We start from the raw sequence: 21383 nt of genomic DNA on the forward strand, positions 1-21383 counted from the left end.
ACTGGCCAGAAGCCACCCTTGCCAGCCCATGCTTCATGCCAGATCTTTACACCCAGTATCCTTCTAAGTGTGAGTCCACACAGGCTGAAAGCCTCCGTGGTTCTTCACATGAACGAAGCCATATCTCCCATGAGGTTGTGAACTCACCAAGACACAAGATTTGAGGACTGCCCGTCTGTGTGGCCTGTGACATAATACCTCATGTGTTTTGCCAATTACATTATCGTCAACACGAGTCAATGCACCAAACCCTTTCTGCTCCTGTATCTGAAGAGATGTCTTCAGTCTGGCTAGAGGTCGTTTTTCTCAAGTTAGATCCTGCCTTCCTGGGAGAATATCTCAATCCACTAACTGAAGATATTTTCTGACCTGCTGACAGATGCCTCATGTGTTCCAGAAGCAAGTCATGGTTGAGGCAATCATGACTATTTCTCAAGACATCTGTTTTCATATCTCTTCTGGTGAGCTAAGAATACTGGTAGCAGTGACATAGACAAGCATGAAAAGCAGACACAAGCATGAAAATCAGAGTCACAAAGAATGTCCCTCTGTGCTAGTGCCAATTCATGAAGCTCTAAAGCCCCCTGCCTAGTAGACCTAGGGGTCTCTCTCTCCTGTGTATTCCCCTAGGGAATGGTGACCTCTGTCATCACTGACCACTCATTGTCCTCTCAGTGTTATTGTCTACAAGGGCCTATCCTGTCCTGCTAGCTCCCCCAGAATCCCGTAGATAGGTACCAGTTAATTCAGTGTCAGCCCTTTACATTAATCATGTCACCAAGCAGATGAACATTTGTCCTGTGCAAGGAGAGGCATTGCATCGTCAAGTTCAATGGAGTGTCAGGTAACATGGAACATGGCTTTGAGTCTGAAGAGATGGGCTGTGATGTGTTTCTGTCCTGACCCAGGGGTCTGAGGAAGGGCAGCATTGCTAGTTCCTCCTCCCAACAGCTTTAGGTTGGGTTTGCCCTCAAATGAATCAGACTGCGAGTTGTGTTGCTGTTCCATGCTGAGTCCCTACCAGGATGGTACTGTCAGCAATCACAATGCTCATAGAGATGGCAACACCATAAAATAGGGAAGTGGACAATGGCCTGTAAGGGGATTGAGTCCTTGCCCTGGCTAGGGTGCAGATTTGACAGCGTGGTGACAGATGCTCCCTGCAAGTGAGAAGGGCATGCTGCTGACAGCTTAGGAAGGAGTCCTTAGGATATCTTTTAGTGTGACCTGCAGAATGTGTCTTGAATCTTCCTGAAACAGCCATCTTAAGGCCTACCAGAGGAGCTGGGCAGGGTTCCACAGACTGGAATAATTCCTGATCAATCCTGAGCCTTTGTCACTGTTTGTGGTCCTAGAGCTAAAGTGTGTAAACTAAAGTCAACTCATGGCCTTTTATTGTGTGTACATGACTGTGTTACACTCCAATGTATGTGACAGGCAACAAGGACACAGCATGGCTAGAGTGGCTTTTAAAGCTTGATTCCTTGCCAATGAGAGAGAGTCCACTGTGGGCATGGAGGAGGTGGCAGATCTGGTGCAAAGTCAGCTGCTAAATGACAACCCTGCCAACTCAGTATTGCAGTACAGACTCTAAAGCCAAGGCAATATTGAGTCACATTTTGTTTGCAGAGAATCACCCACTGTGTTTTTTCCCAGATCCATCCAGACTGCTATGCTCTCATGCAGGGGATGACAATAAGTACTTCCCTCCTGCTTTGCCCCTCTGGCCTTGAGAACACAGACCCAAGTATATTGGCACTCATGGAAATGGAAAACTACCAGGAAATTACTTCTGTGCTCAAGCTGACTTTGGTCCTACTGTTGTCTGGGTATTCGGGATATATAACATTGCCTGTCTTTCCCTGAACCTCACAGAGACACTCCATGCATGCTTACCCATGCTGACATTTCAGTCCAGAGCCAGGCACTGCGCTGACATCCCTACCCTGGGAAACTTACGGTGAAAAGAAAAACCCATGGAGAAACCCAACCATATCCAGTCTTTTTACAGTGTAAGAGCTCTACTTAGAGGATCACCCAGGCAAGGAGGAGTGAGTCTCACCCAGATATTTCTTAAAAATCCAAAGTACAGCTCTGGTTCCTTGGGGTGAGTTAAGAAGTTTTAGGTGGTGGACATTATGTAGTAATATTTTGAAGGTTCTTTGCAATGTTTCTAAAGTCTGTCTTTCTCATGCATCAGGCAATTTTCCACCCCCAAGAGGAGGGGCTGACATCTCAGGGGCCAGGGTATAGTACTCTTCATCCCTTAGCAGATAGGCACCTAGTTTGAAGTATGCTTATTCAGGACTAATAGATGCTGGGTAGGCACCCTCAGCTACTGCCCTGAAACTTCCTGGTAATATCTACTGAAAGTAGGGACCCAGGAGAATGGACTCTCCTGTTCTGAGACACCTCAGTAGTGTGAGATGACACCACTAGGTCAGTAACCACACCCTTCTGCACCATGATGCTAAGGGCATAAAAATGCTGCTGCTGTCCATGAAAGGGTTAGGCTGACCCAAGTGTGTGGCAGGCTCGGCTTGGGAACAGTGTCCAGGTTTAGATAGAATCACACACAGACTCTAGGCTCAAATTTAAGATCTTAATTTACTGCCACAGGGTTTATTTTTTGAAGTAAGAATTAAACATTTTCTGTTACAGAGAAAAAGGTAGTTATTCTCAGGCAGTACCTCTCCCTGGGCTGAAGAGCATACGGATGAATTTGAATAGAGCACAGATTATACAGTTGTTTTCCGTGTAATGATCATCATCGTCTTCACACTCCTCCTCGTACTCCTCATACTCCTCATATTCCTCTTCCTCCATTGTATAATACTCTTCTTCCTCATCCTCTCCTTCCTTGTCTTCTTCTTCCTCATCCTCCTCCATCTCCTCCTCCTCATCCTCATCTTCCTCCTCCATCTCCTCATCTTCCTCACCCTCATCTTCCTCCTCCATCTCCTCCTCCTCCTCATCTTCCTCCTCATCTTCCTCCTCCTCCTCCAGAGTGTTCTCCCATGCAGTTATGACTGAAAGGGCAGCTTTCAGGATGTATCTGCATGGGTCGTATGAAGACAACGTCCGGCCATATCTAAGGTACCATGAGTGGCTGGTGCGCTCATACCCAGGTACGTCCATATCAATAGTAGCTGAAGGATATTCTGTGTCATTATACGAGGAGACAAGTTTACATGGTTTATGTGTAGCCTGAGTTGGACTTTCGGCTGGGGCACTTACAGGTATGTTGCTCCTTTTATGTGGTCTCAGAGGCCCCATGGAGGGGTTGCCTGCAGCTGTTGTTTGGTTGGTAAATGCCTGCTCTGGTGTGATGCCGTCTTCCATGGCCATCCGGTCTATTCTGGATTGTGCAGCATTAAACATAAATCAAGACATTCTAGACTGCCTGACTTTCTAAGACAGTTGTTCGACCAGTAGTGGCCACTGAGTGCTAGCTAGCATCAGGAGTGTGGCAACCATCTGATGAAGTCATCATCCTCTTTGTTTGTCACATGATGTCACAATGTGGCCCAAGGGCAGTCTGGAGAGGGAGCCATGTCTCAGTGTAGGGGAGTTGTCAAAAAGTGAATAAAATTGAGCAGATTTCCAAAATAGTTTCAGTGTTCTAACAGGCACATGAACTGACCCACATGCAGTTCCTTCATGAACTGACCAACAGATACTATTTCTTCTTCCATTCCTCAAGAGGTGGAGATCAGGGGGCCACAGGGATCAGTTTCTTTCAACTCTGTTTTGCCAAAGGGCCAGCGTGAAATTAGTCCAAACTTCAGCAGTACTGAGACTACTCAGCTAAGATAGGTTGCTAGAGGACTCTACCTTCCAGGTCACATGGTCTAGCCTTGCTTTCACCACCTACCTGTCCCAACACACACTCCTTTCTTTGTTAGCATTGGTCTCTTCCAACTGCTCCTGCTGGCTGGCTGTGTCTGTTCACATAGGTCCTAGTAAGGAATGGTTTTCACTACAAGTTGGAGTAGTGCTATGCCCAAGTAGGACAAACTGAGTATACTTTATTCTAAACACTTTTGTGATTAGAGGGGCCACACATCCTTTGACTTTCCATGTACACTTCCGCTTGCTACCAAATCTTGTTCTGGGGAGCACAATAGAATTGGCACTGCCTTTCCTCTCTTCTCCATAGATGACATTTTGCTATTCAGTGGCCCACTGGATTTTGTGGCCTGACTTAACCATATTCAATGACCCTGAGGAAAGTTGCTACTTGCTTAGCTAAAAGGAACTATGGGAATTCAAATGTGAAAGGTACCAGGGTGCCAGATGAGTGTGTGTGTGTGTGTGTGTGTGTGTGTGTGTGTGTGTGTGTGTGTGTGGTAGAGTGAGAGGACCAAAAGACAGTCACCCTTCACCACAGGTGAGTGACTGAGACTTAAGTCATCTCATCTTTAGTATCAGTATATGTAGGGAGATACAGGCCTATATCAGAAAGCCACAACCCAGACATAAAGGGTCTTTTCTCTTTATTATGTGGTACACTTTGGTGTATCTCAGGGGCAGCCCTTTGTTTCAAGCTGGTGTGGTGGGGGTAAGGGAGTAGTACAAAGAAGGATTTTCATCCTTTATCTCAAAGAAGGAAATGAGGACTGGAGGAAAATGTTGTACCCAGGTCTTTCAGCCCAAGGTCAGTCTAGAACAGTAGGTTTAGCCCAGGTCTAGACTCAGGCTTGCTCCATTGTGATGGAACTTTTACATACTTCTGAGCCTTCATTTAAGAACTTTGATCTGGGGCTGGTGAGCTGACTCAGCATGGACAGCCAAGCTTGACACAGCCCTGTGCTCTAGACTGAACCAATGTGGTGGTGGGAAGACTGTATGCATGCATTTCCTTTTAAGACCCTGCACTTACAAGGCAAGAAATGAAACAGAGCCCACTGGAACGATGTCCCTGGAGGTGGCTTAGATTTCTTAGATTTCCTAAATACAAACTTTGTCCCTTACTAACACAGCAACATCTCTTTTGTTTTAGAGATAGAGTTTATTTTTCTTTTTAATAATGTTTTCACTTTGAATAGAATTACGTCACTCCTCTCTTCCCTGAGGTCCTTCCTGCTACCCTCCCTCCAGCCCCCCAGTTCCCTGCTCTCTAGCCCCTTGCAGTTACCTTCCTTGGAAACAGTTCCAGCCTCACTACTATCAGGTGGATAACCGCATTTGTTTAATGATAGTTCCTATGCCCACTCTTTCCTCTGTAACCCAGGACTGCCAAGCCAGATAAAGCTCCACCTACAATGGATTGGCCCTCCCCCATCATTCACCAGTCATACAAATGCCATATGAGCATTGCCTGCATCAGGGTCCTATGGAGGCATTTCTCACTAGTAGTTCCCTCCTCTAAGACTTTGCCAAGTTGAGATAAAACTACTCAGAACACTGCTCTACTGCTCTCTGCTGAACTGTTGGCAATTACTGGTTCCTGGTCAGGGGAGCAGTTTTGTATAATAGAGTGAGCCCTGTTGGTGTTTGCCTACCACAACCTATACCCATGTAAACTTATTACACACTTGGAGGACTATTCTAACCATAGCTCAGGACTTGCCATGGGTAATAATAAGTACATAATTCTTGTGCTGTCCTAGGCCTGCCTTTCCCATCCTTCTCCTGTCACACTTGGTGATCTACTTCAGACTACCCCTTCAGCAGCAGCTAGCCTATGACAGTCCCTCGGCTGGGAATTCCTGGTCTCCTGGCTCTGCCCCCAAAACATTCTGTGAACATCTCTGTTTCTGATACTCCCATTCTTTCCTCACATTGAGGAATCCCCCATCCACCCTGATTCTACTCAGCTTGTGAGTGTAACTGTCAACTTTAGGGATCCTGAGAGGATCTTTCCCCAAGGCTATTCCAGCACATCTGGGAAATCAGAGGTACCTGTGAGACCAGAATTGGCTCTGGTGGATCTTCTGAGAGCTGGTGGGTTGGTGTTGGGCTGGGAGGATGAGAAAGCCTGGGCTCCCCACAGCCCCATAACCAGTAAGGCACAGATGGGGAAATCCCCATGCTGGGAACCTCAGCGCTTTTCACCTGAGGAGAGGGTGTGATAGGCTACCCATCAGGACTACTGGTACATGTCAGACATGTCAAGGTCCTGGTGCAGTACTTCATGTGAGGGGAACCAGAGCAAAAAAGAGGGGGCTGTTATTTCCATTACAATGCTCTACCAGTCCTCTTGACCCTGGGGTGGTGTTACTATTACAGTTCTCCAGGACATACCAGAGGATATGTAGTGCAACAGGACACAGGATAGCTAACTGGCCACAGGTAAAGTTCAGAAACAAACACCATTAAATCCCTCAGCTTGTTGGACACCAGCTGAACTCTGAGGGCCCACATCCTTCTGTTAACTTGGCTTTAACATATGCTGGCTAGGATATGGAGCCCGGCGAACATTCCCCCATTGCTGGTGAAAGGACAAACTTGTAAAGCTACTCTGAAAATCAATTTTGCAGTTTCTTCGAACAGCAAGAATAGGCCTATCTCAAAACCCAGTTGTACAACTCCAGGGCACATACCCCAAAGATGGTCCACCCTCCCATAAGGATACTTTCTCAACTTTGCTCATAGCAGCCTTACAAAGTAATACCTAGAAACTGGAAACAATCCAGATTTTGCTCAACTGGTAATGGATGCACAAAATGTGGTACATCTACACAATGAAATATACTAGTCAGCTCTTAAAAACCAAGACAATATGAACTTTGCAGGCAGGTGACAGAACTAGAAAATGTCATCCTGTGTGAGGTAACACATACCAGAAAGGACATACATGGTGTGTACTCAATTATAAGTGATAGCCATAAAGTACAGGGTACACAGGCAACACTCCTGAACACTCCAGAACCAAAGAAGCCAAATAACAAGGAGTAAAAAAGGATGATGGTAGAATCTTCCTCACAAGAGGAAATGAAATAGGTATTGGGCATGGATGTAGCAAGGGAATTGGGTGGCCAAAAAGATGGAAAGGAGAGAGGTGTGGGTCAGGATCAGATGCATGGGAGAGAAAATCAAAATTGGTCTTGGAGGGGCAATTGCTAGGATGTGACAAAGAACTCAGATAGAGGGAATCCCCTGGGCTCCTTAAGGGGTGACTCACACTGAGGCTTCTAGCAGTGGAGTATGTGGATCTTGAAGTGGTCATTTCCTGTAGCCAGGATGAACTCACAGTGGAAGGACAAGGACAGATCCCACGCTCAAAAACTTTGACTGAAAATGTGTGCTCCCTACAAGACATGAAAGGCAAACATGAATCAGAGACTGAGAGAATGGCCAACCAGTGACTGCTCCAAATTGAGACCCATCCCATGGGCAAGGACCAATCCCTGACACTACTAATGATGCTATGTTTGCACATAGGAGCCTAGCATAGTTGTCCTCTTAGCTGCTACACCCATTAGCTATTGGAAAGAGATCCAGAGACCCACAGCCAAACATAAGATGGACCTTGAGGAGTCTTGTGGAAGAGATGGGGGAATGACTGAGGAACTTGAAGCAGATAGAGACTCCAGAGGAAGACTCACAGAATCAACTAGCCTGGATCCTAGAGGCTCCTAGAGCCTGAACTGTTAGGAAATATAATGCAGTACAATGAGTTGGCAGCAGGAGAACCTGGCAGGCCCTGGCAGGGTTTCCCTCTGAGGAATCACACCATGTGACAGGCCTACTATGCAAAAGTTTTATTGAGGGAGAAGTGAGTGATGACCTGGAAAGGGGTAGAGGCAGAGAAGGAGGAGGGGAGAAGACAGAAAGAGAGGAAGAAAGGCTGGTCAAGAGCTCCTGAGAACAGGGAGAAATCCTAACCCCTGGAATAGGCAACAGGTGGGAAACTTAGGCAATTGATGGACAGGGGAACTTATTGGGATATAATCCACTTGACCCATAAGAAATAGGTCTGAGTGGGTTTCCTGAAGCTTAAAATGACCTTTCTAAATTTACAAAAAAAAAAAAAAAAAAGAAGAAGAGGAGATTTTTAAACACGTTAAGGGCTACTCTTTATTGAAGTCCATGATATAGAAAAAGGTACTGGAGATCATCTTCATCCTAATGGCTTGGTAGATATTTTTTCTTAAAAACATGAGTATTCCTTAAGGTGAGTTCAGCAAAGACAGAAAAATTCTGTGGAGCACAAGGGGTAAGAAGGGCTTTTCCATCAATCCAGAAGACTGGGTGTACATGATGAGAAACATATGAAGTCTATATTTAAAGGACAATCTAAGGAAACTTAAAATCTTGAATTTGTGACTATGATAGTTGGTCATGTATTGGAATGTTTATCAGCATTTGGCTAATAGTTTCTCAGATTCCATTGATTGTTGTTAAAACTCTGAACTCTCAAAGACTTAATACAACAGTAGTATAGCAAGCAGAAGAAATTTGAAGAATTTTTGTACCTAAAATTATTTTCCTATCACCACCCAAGATTTTTTTTATATCCAATAACATTCATACTGCAATTACCAACCACAAAACACTGGGCTAGAGCCTCAAAGATTTTTTTCCTATCCAATTATTTACCACCAGACACATGTGGTTGGTCATTGGGAGCAGTCACTACAAAATGAGTTCTTTGCACCACCAACCAAAGAGCAAGTAAAGGGTGGACCTAGGACCCTTGCACAAATATAACAGATGTACAGCTTGGTCTTTATGCAGATCCCCCAGCACTTAGAGCAAGAGCTGTCCATTAATCTCTTGCATGCCTGTGAATCCCCTTCCCCTAACTGGGCCACCTTGTCTGGCCTCCAATGGAGAGAATGCACCTTGTATTGTAGTGACACCAGGTACCAGGGCATGGGGGTTCCTATTAGGAGTGAGGATGGAGGAATTGGGGCCACATCTGTGTGAAGGGGCACTATGAGAAGAGAAGATGATCCTGAGATATAAAGCCAATAAATAAATAATTAATTAAATACTGACCTCAAAACCAAAGGAAAACAAATGCAACCATTGTACTTATTGTACTTGCTGCAGAGCATGTGCTCTTTGAAGATATCAAGAGAAACCTACAGCCCTCGCTCCAGAGAGCAGCGAGCTGGGCAGGAGCAAAGCGTAGAGTAATCAGCAGAACCGGCCTGGATCTCCCTGCAACTGGCAACTCAGATCCACGAAGCCCACCGAGCTCCCACCGCAGGTCTGGGCAGCATGAGAAGCACAGTGCTCTGGCTCTGGCTCTGGCTCTGTGCACTGGAGCTGTGCCTGCAGCCTGCCCTCCCGCAAATTGTGGCTGTAAATGTTCCTCCTGAAGATCAGGATGGCTCTGGGGATGATTCTGACAACTTCTCTGGCTCCAGCACAGGTGCTTTGCCAGATACGTTGTCAAGGCAGACACCTTCCACTTGGAAGGACATGTGGCTGTTGACAGCCACTCCCACAGCTCCAGAGCCCACCAGCAGCAACACCGAGACTGCTTTTGCCTCTGTCCGGCCAGCCAGAGAGAAGCCCAAGGAGGGAGAGCCTGTGCTCCATGTAGAAGCAGAGCCTGGCTTCACTACTTGGGACAAGGAAAAGGAGGGCACCACCAGGCCCAGGGACACCATGCAGCTCCCCATCACCCAACAGGCCTCAACAGTCAGAGTTACCACAGCCCAGGCAGCTGTCACATCTCATCCACACTGGGGCATGCAACCTGGCGGAGGGACGAAGGCAGCTACTCCTTGGAGGAGCCCAAACAAGCCAATGGAGGTGCCTACCAGAAACCCACCAAGCAGGAGGAGTTCTATGCCTGATGGGGAAATAGTTCTTTCTCCCCGCCCCCACAGCCCCTGCCACTCACTAGTCTCCCACTTGCCTCTTCTGTGAAAAACTTCAAGCCCTGGCCTCCCCACCACTGGGTCATCTCCTCTGCACCCAGACCCTTCCAGCTGTTCCTGCCTAAGCGGTCCCAGGGTGTGCTGGGAACTGATTCCCCTCGTTTGACTTCTGCCTAGAAGCTTGGGTGCAAAGGGTTTCTTGCATCTGATCTTTCTACCACAACCACACCTGTCGTCCACTCTTCTGACTTGGTTTCTCCAAATGGGAGGAGACCTAGCTCTGGACAGAAAGGGGACCCGACTGCTTTGGACCTAGATGGCGTATTGTGGCTGGAGGATCCTGAGGACAGGAGAGAGGCCTCTGCTGACAAGCCATAGCACTTACCCATAGAGACCGCTAGGGTTGGCCATGCTGTGGTGGGGGATGGAGGCCTGAGCTCCTTGGAATCCAATCTTCATTGTGAGGAGGTCTACTTTAGACAACTTGGTTTTGCCCATATTTTCTCTAATTTCTCTGTTCAGAGCCCCAGCAGACCTTATTACTGGGGTAAGGCAAGTCTGTTGACTGGTGTCCCTCACCTCGCTTCCCTAATCTACATTCAGGAGACCGAATTGGGGTTTATAAGACTTTTTTTGCTTTTTGTTTTTGTTTTTAACCTAGAAGAACCAAATCTGGATGCCAAAACATAGGCTTACTTTGTGTGTTGTCTCTGAGTTTGTTGCTCATGCTTACAACAGTGTATGGACTATCTGTATGGTGCCCCATTTTTAGCGGCCCGTAAAGTAGGCTGTTTAGTCCAGGATACTGTGGAATAGCCACCTCTTGACCAGTCATGCCTGTGTGCATGGACTCAGGGCCATGGCCTTGGCCTGGGCCACCGTGACATTGGAAGAGCCTGTGTGAGAACTTACTCGAAGTTCACAGTCTAGGAGTGGAGGGGAGGAGACTGTAGAGTTTTGGGGGAGGGGTGGCAGGAGTACCCAAGCGTCTCCCACCTTTGGTACCATCTCTAGTCACCCTTTCTCCTGGAAGTTGACAAGACACATCTTAAGTATGGCTGGCACTGGTTCCTCCATCAAGAACCAAGTTCATCTTCAGCTCCTGTGGCCCCGCCCCCAGGCTGGAGTCAGAAATGTTTCCCAAAGAGTGAGAGTCTTTTGCTTTTGGCAAAACGCTACTTAATCCAGTGGGTTCTGTACAGTAGATTTTGCAGATGTAATAAACTTTAATATAAAGGAACAAAAAAAAAGATTTCAAGAAGGGACAAAGGTTCTAATTCTATACTTATTGTCTTAGTTAGGGTTTTACTGCTGTGAACAGACACCATGAACAAGGCAAGTCTTATAAAAAAAACAACATTTAATTGGGGCTGGCTTACAGGTTCAGAAGTTCAGTCCATTATCATCAAGGAGGGAGCATGGCAGTATCCAGGCAGGCATGGCACAGGAGGAGCTGAGAGTTCTATGTCTTCATCCAAAGGCTGCTAGTGGAAGACTGACTTCCAGGCAACTTGGGTGAGGGTCTTATACCCACACCCACAGTGACACACCCGTTCCAACCAGGTCACACCTATTCCAACAAGGCCACACCTTCAGATGGTGCCACTCCCTGGTCCAAGGACATACAAACCATCACACTTATGTTTGGACTTGCTTAGTTAATGAGAATAGGAGATGATGACGATCATAAGGCAGAAAAAACTAACAATATTAGTGTATTCTTCATGAAAATGACAAGTTCTTTCCCACTACCCAAGAAAAACCTGTTTGAATGACCTGATGTCATGTAACATGCTACAATTTAGACTCTTTACTTATGTGTTTTCAAACGGATGATGGTCTACATCATAGAAAAGGAAATTGAGTGTCTCATTAATTGCATTAATAAGTGTAAAACATCTCCATCTAATGTACTTTACAAAGCAGCAACATTTTGGAAAACCAAGAAATCACAAGTTGTCCACTCAGTAGAGGAAGAATGAAAGGGTTCACAGTCTCTTTCCACCAGCTCCCAAATGAGGGCACAGCAGTGAGAACAATGGCTCTGTCTGACCTGATGTTGGATGGCAATTTCCAGTGCACTAGAATGGGGCCCAGTCAGAGCACAAGTACCACCTGCTGGGCGAACCTGATCCAGGTTCTCTTTGTCTGATTTCTCAAAGCATCTCCATACCTGAAGGGATAGCCTCTAGGATTACTCCCAGTTGTGTTGGCAAAAAATTCCAAGATTTTCACTTTGGTCATTTGGGTTTGTGCCCATGTGCCCCACAGAAACTCTTGGCTAGGAGCATCCCTGTCAGGGACCTGGATGTATGCCGGGTACCCTTCCTGCACAAAATTCCCAGTAGTGAGACTCCTGAGCTCTCCACATGGAAAGGACCCTCTTGAAATCCAGCCCCACAGTACATATCCCACGCCAGACTATCGCCTCACAGACGCAGGTGCCCTCAGTGAACATGATGAGCACTATGAGCAGGCCTGGCTTGGGTGTGCCCAGAACTCCATGCAGCTTCCTATCACAGGAGATCCCTATGGTAGAGACAAGACAGGAAGAGTGGACAATTGGGTCCACTTGTACCGTGTGGGAGCCAAAGGCCTGCCTCGTGGACTCAGAGGCCCTACTTGTGATCCCAGGATAGTAATCCTCATAATCTCTTATGGCCCATCCAGCGTTTCTGCCACTGCTTCCTTCTGTATGTGATGAGCAGGAACTGCACCAAACCCAAACTCTTTCAAGTCAGGTTGTCCTGCAGGGGTAAATCTGGGCAGGCACACCTCTTCATTTCCAGAGGCCCCTACAGATGGTGTCCTTACAATGGAGACTTTGGTAGTGGCAGGAGAGGAGACTCTCAGAGAACTCAGGGAAAATTGGTGTTCCACCAGGAGACACATCCCTCCATCCTGCCCCAGGTTTCTGGATCTGGGCACCCTCCAGTTCCCTTGCCTCCCTTTGGAACTGAGTGCTCTCCAGGAGGTTAAAGCACTGCTCTTCCCATTAGGATCTGTGCTTGTTTTCCTTGGGAAAAGGGGCAGGATTGTGTGCATGTGGGAAAGACTCCCAGGCCTGATGGAGAAAGGGTGAATGGACTCTGAGAGATGTACCTCAGGCAGCAATCAAAAATGCCTGTTCCACAATTATGCTTGTGTATGGCTCTAGGACCAAAGGACTCTGTGCTGCATGGGCCCACATGGAACGAGAGATGGCCCTTTGAGTAAAATTTTCTTCTTGCCTGTGGCAAAGTCTCATAAGATGTCTGTCTGTCTCTGAGATGGTACAGAATGCAGTGAGGGCACCTCACATTCCAGGCAGCCCCCTTCAGTGTGGCCCATTAGTTCAAGGATTGGAGACCAGACTGGTTCTCATCCTGATACATGGCCATATCTAGGATGTTTCTGGTTTTGCTGTGTTGCTCACCTTCGTCAAGACAAATTCCAATTCTGAGAGACAGAAGCCAGGGGAAGGGAAAGGAATCCAACCAAAGTGTCAAGGCATTCCCATAGATAGCAGGAGGGCAGGGAGAGATCTGGAATCCTAACTTTGTCCAATGAACCTCCCTCAGTTCTCACCTTGAGTCTTAACACACGTGATCTTTCCTCAGATGACCTGTGTTAAGGTGTTTTTAACAACCCTTCTGAACTAATGCCCGAGATCCAGGTATGAGGCTCAGGCTGACATCTCTGCACAGGACTCTTTGAGTGACAGGGAAGACTTTGGTGAGTCCCACCCTGTGCTTTGGACTGGAGTTTCCTTACACAGTCCATGGAGTTCTCACTAGAACATGTCCTGATTGGGAAACAGTGTGCCTCATTGAAATGTCCAGCTTAGATCTCTTTCATCGGCTCCCTGAGAAGCACAACACTCCCAGAAGACTTGAGCTGGTATTGTATCCCATCAAAACCTGTGTGGGGTCTCAAGTGATGCCCACATGACCTAGAATCATCTCTACTAAGACAGGGTTTCCTGAAGCACAGCTTACATGCATTCATCTTATCTATCCTTCCTGACAACTTCCTTTTCCACTAGACCTCATCTGACCAAAGACACCCACCCCTTTCATCCCGAGGTACTGTGATGGTTTCTATATTCTTGGATCAGGGCATGGCACCATTTGGAGGTGTGGCCTTGTTGGTATAGGTTTGTCCTGGTTGGAGTAGGTGTGTCACTGTGGGTGTGGGCTTAAGATCCTCACCCTAGTTGCCTGGAAGTCAGTCTTCCACTAGCAGCCTTTGGATGAAGACATAGAACTCTCAGCTCTGCCTGCGCCATGCCTGCCAAGATGCTGCCATGCTTCCACCTTGATGACAATGGACTGAGCTTCTGAACCTGTAAGGAAGCCCCAGCTAAATGTTGTTTTTCCTAAGACTTGCCATGGTCATGGTGTCTGTTCACAGCAGTAAAACCCTAACTAAGACAGGAACCTTAGGTAAGAAAGGCACTTACTGCCTGTGAGGGTGGACTTTAGGACATGGCCAGGTTCTGCTGTCACTTCATTCATTCCTTTAAGCACCCACAGTCCTCAGGGGAGGTCCAAACCTTGAATCCCATTAACCCTATGAAGACGGACACAACTGCTGACATGAATTCAAACCTAGGTGTGAGCCATCTCCTCGAAGAGATGCCTCACACCAAATCAAGAAAGAAGCCCAAGAGGGCCTGTTTTAGTCAGGGTTTTTATTCCTGCACAAATGTCATGACCAAGAAGCCAGTTGGGGAGGAAAGGGTTTATTTGGCTTATATTTCCATATTGCTGTTCATCACTATGGAAGTCAAGACTGGAACTCAAGCAGGTCAGGAAGCAGGAGCTGATGCAGAAGCCATGGAGGGATGTTCTTTACTGGCTTGCTTCCCCTGGCTTGCTCAGCCTGCTCTCATATAGACCCCAAGACTACCAGATCAGAGATGGTCCCATCCACAAGGGGCCTTTCTCCCTTGATCACTAATTGAGAAAATGCCTTACAGTTGGATCTCATGGAGGCATTTCCTCAATTGACGCTCTTTTTTCTGTGATAATTCCAGCTGTGTCAAGTTGACACAAAACTAGCCAGTATAGGGCCCAACCACAGCAGCCATGCAGTCAGAATTCCAAAGGCATGAGAACAGGGTCATAGTGGCTCATGGTGGTCCCTAGCTTGTAGAGTAGGTTCAGTACCATCACAGATCCAATTCTACCATGGTGACTCACGTTGACATCTGGCAGATCCTAGATACCTCTTCTAGTAACTGCACATGGCCTCTTCTGCTGCTTGGGGGTGCTCTTCTCTGGACAGGTCAGCTTCCAGAAGAGGATACCAAAGTAAATATGGATGGCAGGGGATTCAGACAGACATCCATGCTCTGGACTTTCTGTGGGACAGTGCCTCAGGGACATCTCTTGGGGGATATGGGTGACCACTGTCTATGGTCTGAAGTAGAAACTCCTTTGCTCAACCCCTGGGATCCTTTCCTAATACTTCCCATGAGTCAACTAGATAAAGAACTGTGTTCAAAAGAGGACTCCCACTCTTCTGCAGTTCCTTATTAGAGACCCTGTAGAGCTCTCTGGAGAACTGAGCCTGTGGCAGAGTAGGATCAGTCCCTGTGTGGGATCTGCAGTAAAGGCCATGGATCCTAGCTTTATCTCTGCTGATTTCAGAGTTCCCAGCATGCACTTGAAAGACACATTATCGTTCCTTCTTGGGATCTGAGCCTCGTATGCATAGCTTGGACAGTCCCCCACTCAGGGCTCTCCAGACACAGGAACAGGGGCATACTTGCTTTATGCACCCCTCAGTTTGAAGACAGGACCCTGTTCACATTTTTTTTTAATATTTTTTATTATTACGTATTTTCCTCAATTACATTTAGAATGTTATCCCAAAAGTCCCCCATACCCTCCCCCCCCCCACTTTCCTACCCACCCATTCCCATTTTTTGGCCCTGGCGTTCCCCTGTACTGGGGCATATAAAGTTTGCATGTCCAATGGGCCTCTCTTTCCAGTGATGGCCGACTATGCCATCTTTTGATACATATGCAGCTAGAGTCAAGAGCTCCGGGGTACTGGTTAGTTCATAATGTTGTTGCACCTACAGGGTTGCAGATCCCTTTAGCTCCTTGGGTAATATCTCTAGCTCCTCCATTGGGGACCCTGTGCTCCATCCAATAGCTGACTGTGAGCATCTAATTATGTGTTTGCTAGGCCCCGGCCTAGTCTCACAAGAGACAGCTATATCAAGGTCCTTTCAGCAAAATCTTGCTAGTGTATGCAATGGTGTCATCGTTTGGAGGCTAATTATGGGATGGATCTCTGGATATGGCAGTCTCTAGATGGTCCATTCTTTTGTCTCAGCTCCAAACTTTGTCTCTATAACTCCTTTCATGGGTGATTGTTTCCAATTCTAAGAAGGGGCAAAGTGTCCACACTTTGGTCTTCGTTCTTCTTCAGTTTCATGTGTTTTGCAAATTGTATCTTATATCTTGGGTATCCTAGGTTTTGGGCTAATATCCACTTATCAGTGAGTACATATTGTGTGAGTTCCTTTGTGAATGTGTTACCTCACTCAGGATGATGCCCTCCAGGTCCATCCATTTGTCTAGGAATTTCATAAATTCATTCTTTTTAATAGCTGAGCAGTACTCCATTGTGTAAATGTACCACATTATCTGTATCCATTCCTCTGTTGAGGGGCATCTGGGTTCTTTCCAGCTTCTGGCTATTATAAATAAGGCTGCTATGAACATAGTGGAGCATGTGTCCTTCTTACCCGCAATACCTCTCCGGTTCACATTTTTTACCGTGACAGCTTCCCTCGATTTCTAGTCAAAATGGTTATCTCCTCTGGCACACAGGACTGCCAGTCTCTGTGCTCTGGTTGTACCCCAGACTTGGAAGGCTCACTTTCCTGAGAGAGGAGACAAAAGACAAATGTATCCTGCCGGACAGGGGCTATTCAGGATTGTCAAAATGGGCAGTACCCTACATTTTCTTGCAGATGCTGAAGATTTTCATCCTCCTCATTCCCCACCACTTCCTCCAGACTCAGAGATCCATCATTCAGGCCCAAGCCATCTCTGATCACCACCTTCCCACCTAAACCACAAATCAGAGATGGCATCTTTCATTTATAGTGGACCCCCACTAACATCCTGCTCTGCAGAGCAGACAGCTTTTACATCTCTTTTATCAAAGGTCTTATTGAGGAAGGCGTCCTAGTGGCCCTGGTTCCTTACCCCTATATATCTGAGGCCTTTCTCCCAGGATAAATCCCTGCTCCTTCTCACACATCAGTCTAAAGCAAAGGCACAGTGAGACAAATCAGACTCCTCAAGGAATTTCATGATATATGTAGTGTGTAGTGACCCACTTGTGCTCTGAATTACAAGGACAACATTTCTTGAATTGGGCCATACTATGTGCCTGGCTGCATTAATTCCATATACACTCTCTAGAAATTGCCTCTTAGGTCAAGCATTTCATGTCATCTTGGCTCTGATAGGCTGACATTCTCCTCTAGGAACTTCTTTTGCATGTAAAAGGCTGAGGAAATGGTCCATCCCAGCAGGTGGGCACTTAGGTACATTATAAACAGAAAGAACCAAAAAACTTGGCTCTAGCAATGTTAAGTCCTAGGAGAGAGGTATGGAAACAAGGAGATATAATACCTCAAGTAGTCTAGGTTTGTTCCTTTGAGTGTCAAAAGAATACAATGTAGCTTGATTATTCCAGTCTGTCTATCTATCTGTCTGGTTTCAGGCTTGGGACTCTATTCTTTCTCTAACCCAAAATTGTTTCCATGCCTGAGACCTGGGTGATGGTGTGGCATAGGCTCATTCTCTCAATTACACACTAATGGAAACATCATTCCATTGACTCCTAGATAGAGTATGGCTTCTGCTGTCCCCTTGGGCCCCACATATACCATAAATATGAAGCAACTGTCGGGAATAACCTCACTTCTAAAAAGGGAAACATCATTTTCTTTATCTCTATAGTAACTGGCTGGGCCAAGGTCTTGTTCTGGCAATGGGCTCCCGTATAGTTAGCTCGCTAACCTCTGTGGCTTCTTGGATGACCCAAGATGATACAGTTGCTCCTTATGCTCTAGGAGAGCTCACAGTCAATTAAAGCCTGGCACTGAATTGCATTTATGCTATACAGGAAGGAAGCAGGATAAAGTCACATGTAGCCAGCAACAGGCACAAGCTGGATGGCTTGTTGCTATACCTCCCACATTAGAGATTTGCTGGAATGGCTGCCCTGTAGAGAAGTGGGGCATTTGCATATGCTCCCAGGATTTGCCCTCCCCAGTTTCATAATTGGTAGTCAACACTGCATATTGGCTGCAGAACTTGCAATGCTAAAACCAGTAGAGTGGCCAGAAAAGAGGACCACCAGGTCATGATGGGTATTGCCAAGTCCTAACCAGAGCTCAACAAGTCCCAGGTCAACAAGAATCAAGCAGGTTACGAAGGATCTGCAAGACAAGCAAGGTGAGCCAGCCAAGGGGGCAACTGAAAAAGCATGCTCCTCCATCTGAAGAGGGGAATATGTTCTTTGGACATGGTCTGGAAGGGAGCCTCTGGGGATTAAGTTTGCTCAGGGGCTGGAAGATCCTGCTGAGAAACGGGACTTCCTGCTCTGAGGGTGTACTGGCTGGTTTTGGGTGTCACCTTGACACAAGGCTGGAGTTATCACAGAGAAAGGAGCATCAGTTGGGGAAGTGCCTCCACGAGATCCAGCTGCAAGGCATTTTCTCAATTAGTGATAAAGGGGGAAAGGCCCATTGTGGGTGGTACCATCTCTGGATTGGTAGTCTTGGGTTCTATAAGAAAGCAAGCTGAGCAAGCCAGTGGAAGCAAGCCAGTAAAGAATATCTCCCCATGGCTTCTGCATCTGTTCCTGCTTCCAGACCTGCTTGAGTTCCAGTCCTGACTTCCTTTGGTGATGAACAGCAGTATGGAAGTGTAAGCAGAATAAACCCTTTCCTCCCCAACTTGCTTCTTGTCATGATGTTTGTGCAGGAATACAACCCTGACTAAGAGGGCATGATGCAATGTTGCTGGTAGTGATGGCCTGGAAGAGTGAAGGCCAAAATAGTTCATAATTAGTATACTTGAAAGGCATGCATGGCCTTGGCAGACAGTAATGATGGGAGAGCATCAAACCTAAGGGATATGGTATGCTTGAAGGTGATGCAGAAGTTAAATAGAGAAGCATCAGCATTGGAAATGGTTTTGTGGGTTCAACGACATGGCATCAGGACAAGGGAAGACATCAGGACTATGCAAAACAGAGGACACTGATATCACTCAATATTTCACCTCAGCTGATCTATAGACCTGGCATGACCATAAGGGATCCTGTTACAGATCTTACTACAAGTGAACAATGAGAGGTCAGAATTTTGTTGACTCTCCTAGAATCCTGTTGGCTAATTATCTGGCTTCTGCTGTCCCTTTTGACATGTAAACGGATTTCTTAGACCAGTCCCTGAGCTACAGCAAGAAAATATCTTGAGAGGTCCCTTCCACTCATAAGGGGTAAAGAGGTTCGGTTGAAGCTGGTACCAGTCCTGCTATCTAAGGTCAGCAGAAGAGTTTGAAATATTGGCCCCAGGAGATCAATCATGGTCCAGGGCATCTCTGAATACAAGGGTATGGTGTTCAAAATCAAAAAGTTAGTACTTACCCGTGGCTCTTAACAAAAGACAGAGGATCAGTGCTGGCTGCACGTACCTTTCTTTGCTCAATTAATGAGGACCTTGGCTCTGTTGGATCCCCATTATTATTGCTTTCGATAATTAGGCTGGGTGGTAGAAGAGAAATGTTGTCACAGGAGTTCCATGCGCTGGGACTGTGGTGGAGACAATATGGCTGGTAGAAACATGCAAATAAAGGGGTAGTGTTGTCACTGAGCCCTGAGCTAGGGTGGTTATGGAGCAATGGGCTTATGGGGAGGCAGAAAGTGTCTTTGGCTATTCTTCCTTGTCTCCTAGGAAGAGTGGCTTGGTTGGACTCTTGCTGGTCTTGTCACCCTAGGCTAAAAAAGGTCCTACACTGTACATGTCTCTTAGAGCAAAAATGAACCAATAGGCTCAGTAGATGGGCAGTATAAGATCAGGAGTCGATGGTAGGATTGATTATTATATCCTGGGGAACACTCCACACACACACACATACGCACACACGATCGGGAACACACACACATAAAAAGACACACCCACAGAAACACCACACAGAGTGAGAGAGAGACAGGGAGAGAGACACAGAGACAGAGAGAGAGAGACAGAGAGACAGGGAGAGAGAGAGAGAGACAGAGACACAGAGAGGGAGACAGAGAGAGGGAGGGAGGGAGATAGGGAGCAAGAGAGCTGTATTTGGGAAGCCTACAGTTTCTACAGAGAGCTGGCCCACATTGAAAGCAGGCCATTTTGCCCTTATAAACTCCCTAGTCTTCCTGGCATCATCTTAAGCCCAGAGTCACTACAGGAGCCCTTAACATGCAACCAAAAATGGTTAGCTTCTATTACTTCATGCCCACAGCACTACCACTTGTTACATATTTTGTTGATGTCTTCACTACTCAAAGGCCTAGAGATCCCACTGAGCTTGGGCCTCCTGTGGCTAGAAGTAAGCATGAGCAGCCAGCACCATCAGTTAGGGTTGTTTTCAGGCCAATGTTCAAAACTTAACAGTGCCCTCGTGGCTCCCAAAATGGAGGAGGCTCTTGCCCCCAATGTATCACGTTTTAGGTCTCCATCAGACCAAGGTATCTGTTCCCATACTCCACAGGGGTGTGTAAGTGACATAGGCCCCTCATTCTCATGATGTCCAATGTCTGCCTTTTGCATCCTTGAGGGTTCCTGTGTTCTTCTTGGAGCAAAAGCAGGTGTCAGTCAGGGGGCACTATCTCACCTCCTACCCTTGCTAGCTCCTCAGAGCTAGTTGTATTACAGGTGTTTTTGGCAGCCCGGTCCTGTCATCTCACCCTTCTGAGAGCTAGGCCAGCCCTGACATTTCTGCTGATTTCCCCTCGTAGGTGAATGCTCTGCTTTAGCCAGCAGCTGCTCAGCCTGTGAGGGACTGTGTTTCTCTTCACAGTCTTGGCATTTAGGAGGCTCCAAGCCTAGGACTGATGGTCCAAAGCTCTCAAAGGATGACTGGATGCTGGATGGAGTTCAGGTTTCTTGAGGGACTGTCATTCCTGTGGAATAAGATGTCCCTGAGGACAGAAGAGACCTTGGTCTGAAGGAGGCCCACAAATGTAGGCATGATCTCAAGAAATTCCTCCATGTTGGGACTCACAAATGATATATATATATTTTTTTACATTTTTCAAAGTAACACAGTATAACTGGTTTCCTTAGGCATTTTCACACGTACTTTGTGTTTGCTAATGTTTCCCCTCCACTATGCTTTTTTTATTACATATTTTCCTCAATTACATTTCCACTGCTATCCCAAAAGTCCCCCATACCCTTCCCCCCACTTCCCTACCCACCCATTCCCATTTTTTTGGCCCTGGCGTTCCCCTGTACTGGGGCATATAAAGTTTGTGTGTCCAATGGGCCTCTCTTTCCAGTGATGGCCGAATAGGCCATCTTTTGATACATATGCAGCTACAGTC

The 21383-nt window shown here is 46.7% G+C and overlaps 1 long non-coding RNA gene and 2 pseudogenes across 1 annotated transcript; 1 reads left to right on the forward strand and 2 right to left on the reverse strand.

Moving 5' to 3' along the window:
* Positions 1-2596: 2596 nt before the first annotated feature.
* 4930567H17Rik (RIKEN cDNA 4930567H17 gene) lies at positions 2597-3436 on the reverse strand. The gene has a single exon (NR_157388.1). It is a non-coding gene; the product is annotated as an RIKEN cDNA 4930567H17 gene (long non-coding RNA).
* Gm16407 (predicted pseudogene 16407) lies at positions 9028-11018 on the forward strand (annotated as a pseudogene).
* Gm14704 (predicted gene 14704) lies at positions 11880-12638 on the reverse strand (annotated as a pseudogene).

The sequence above is a fragment of the Mus musculus genome, chromosome X, assembly GCF_000001635.26.
Source record: "Mus musculus strain C57BL/6J chromosome X, GRCm38.p6 C57BL/6J".
Taxonomy (NCBI): Eukaryota; Metazoa; Chordata; class Mammalia; order Rodentia; family Muridae; genus Mus; species Mus musculus.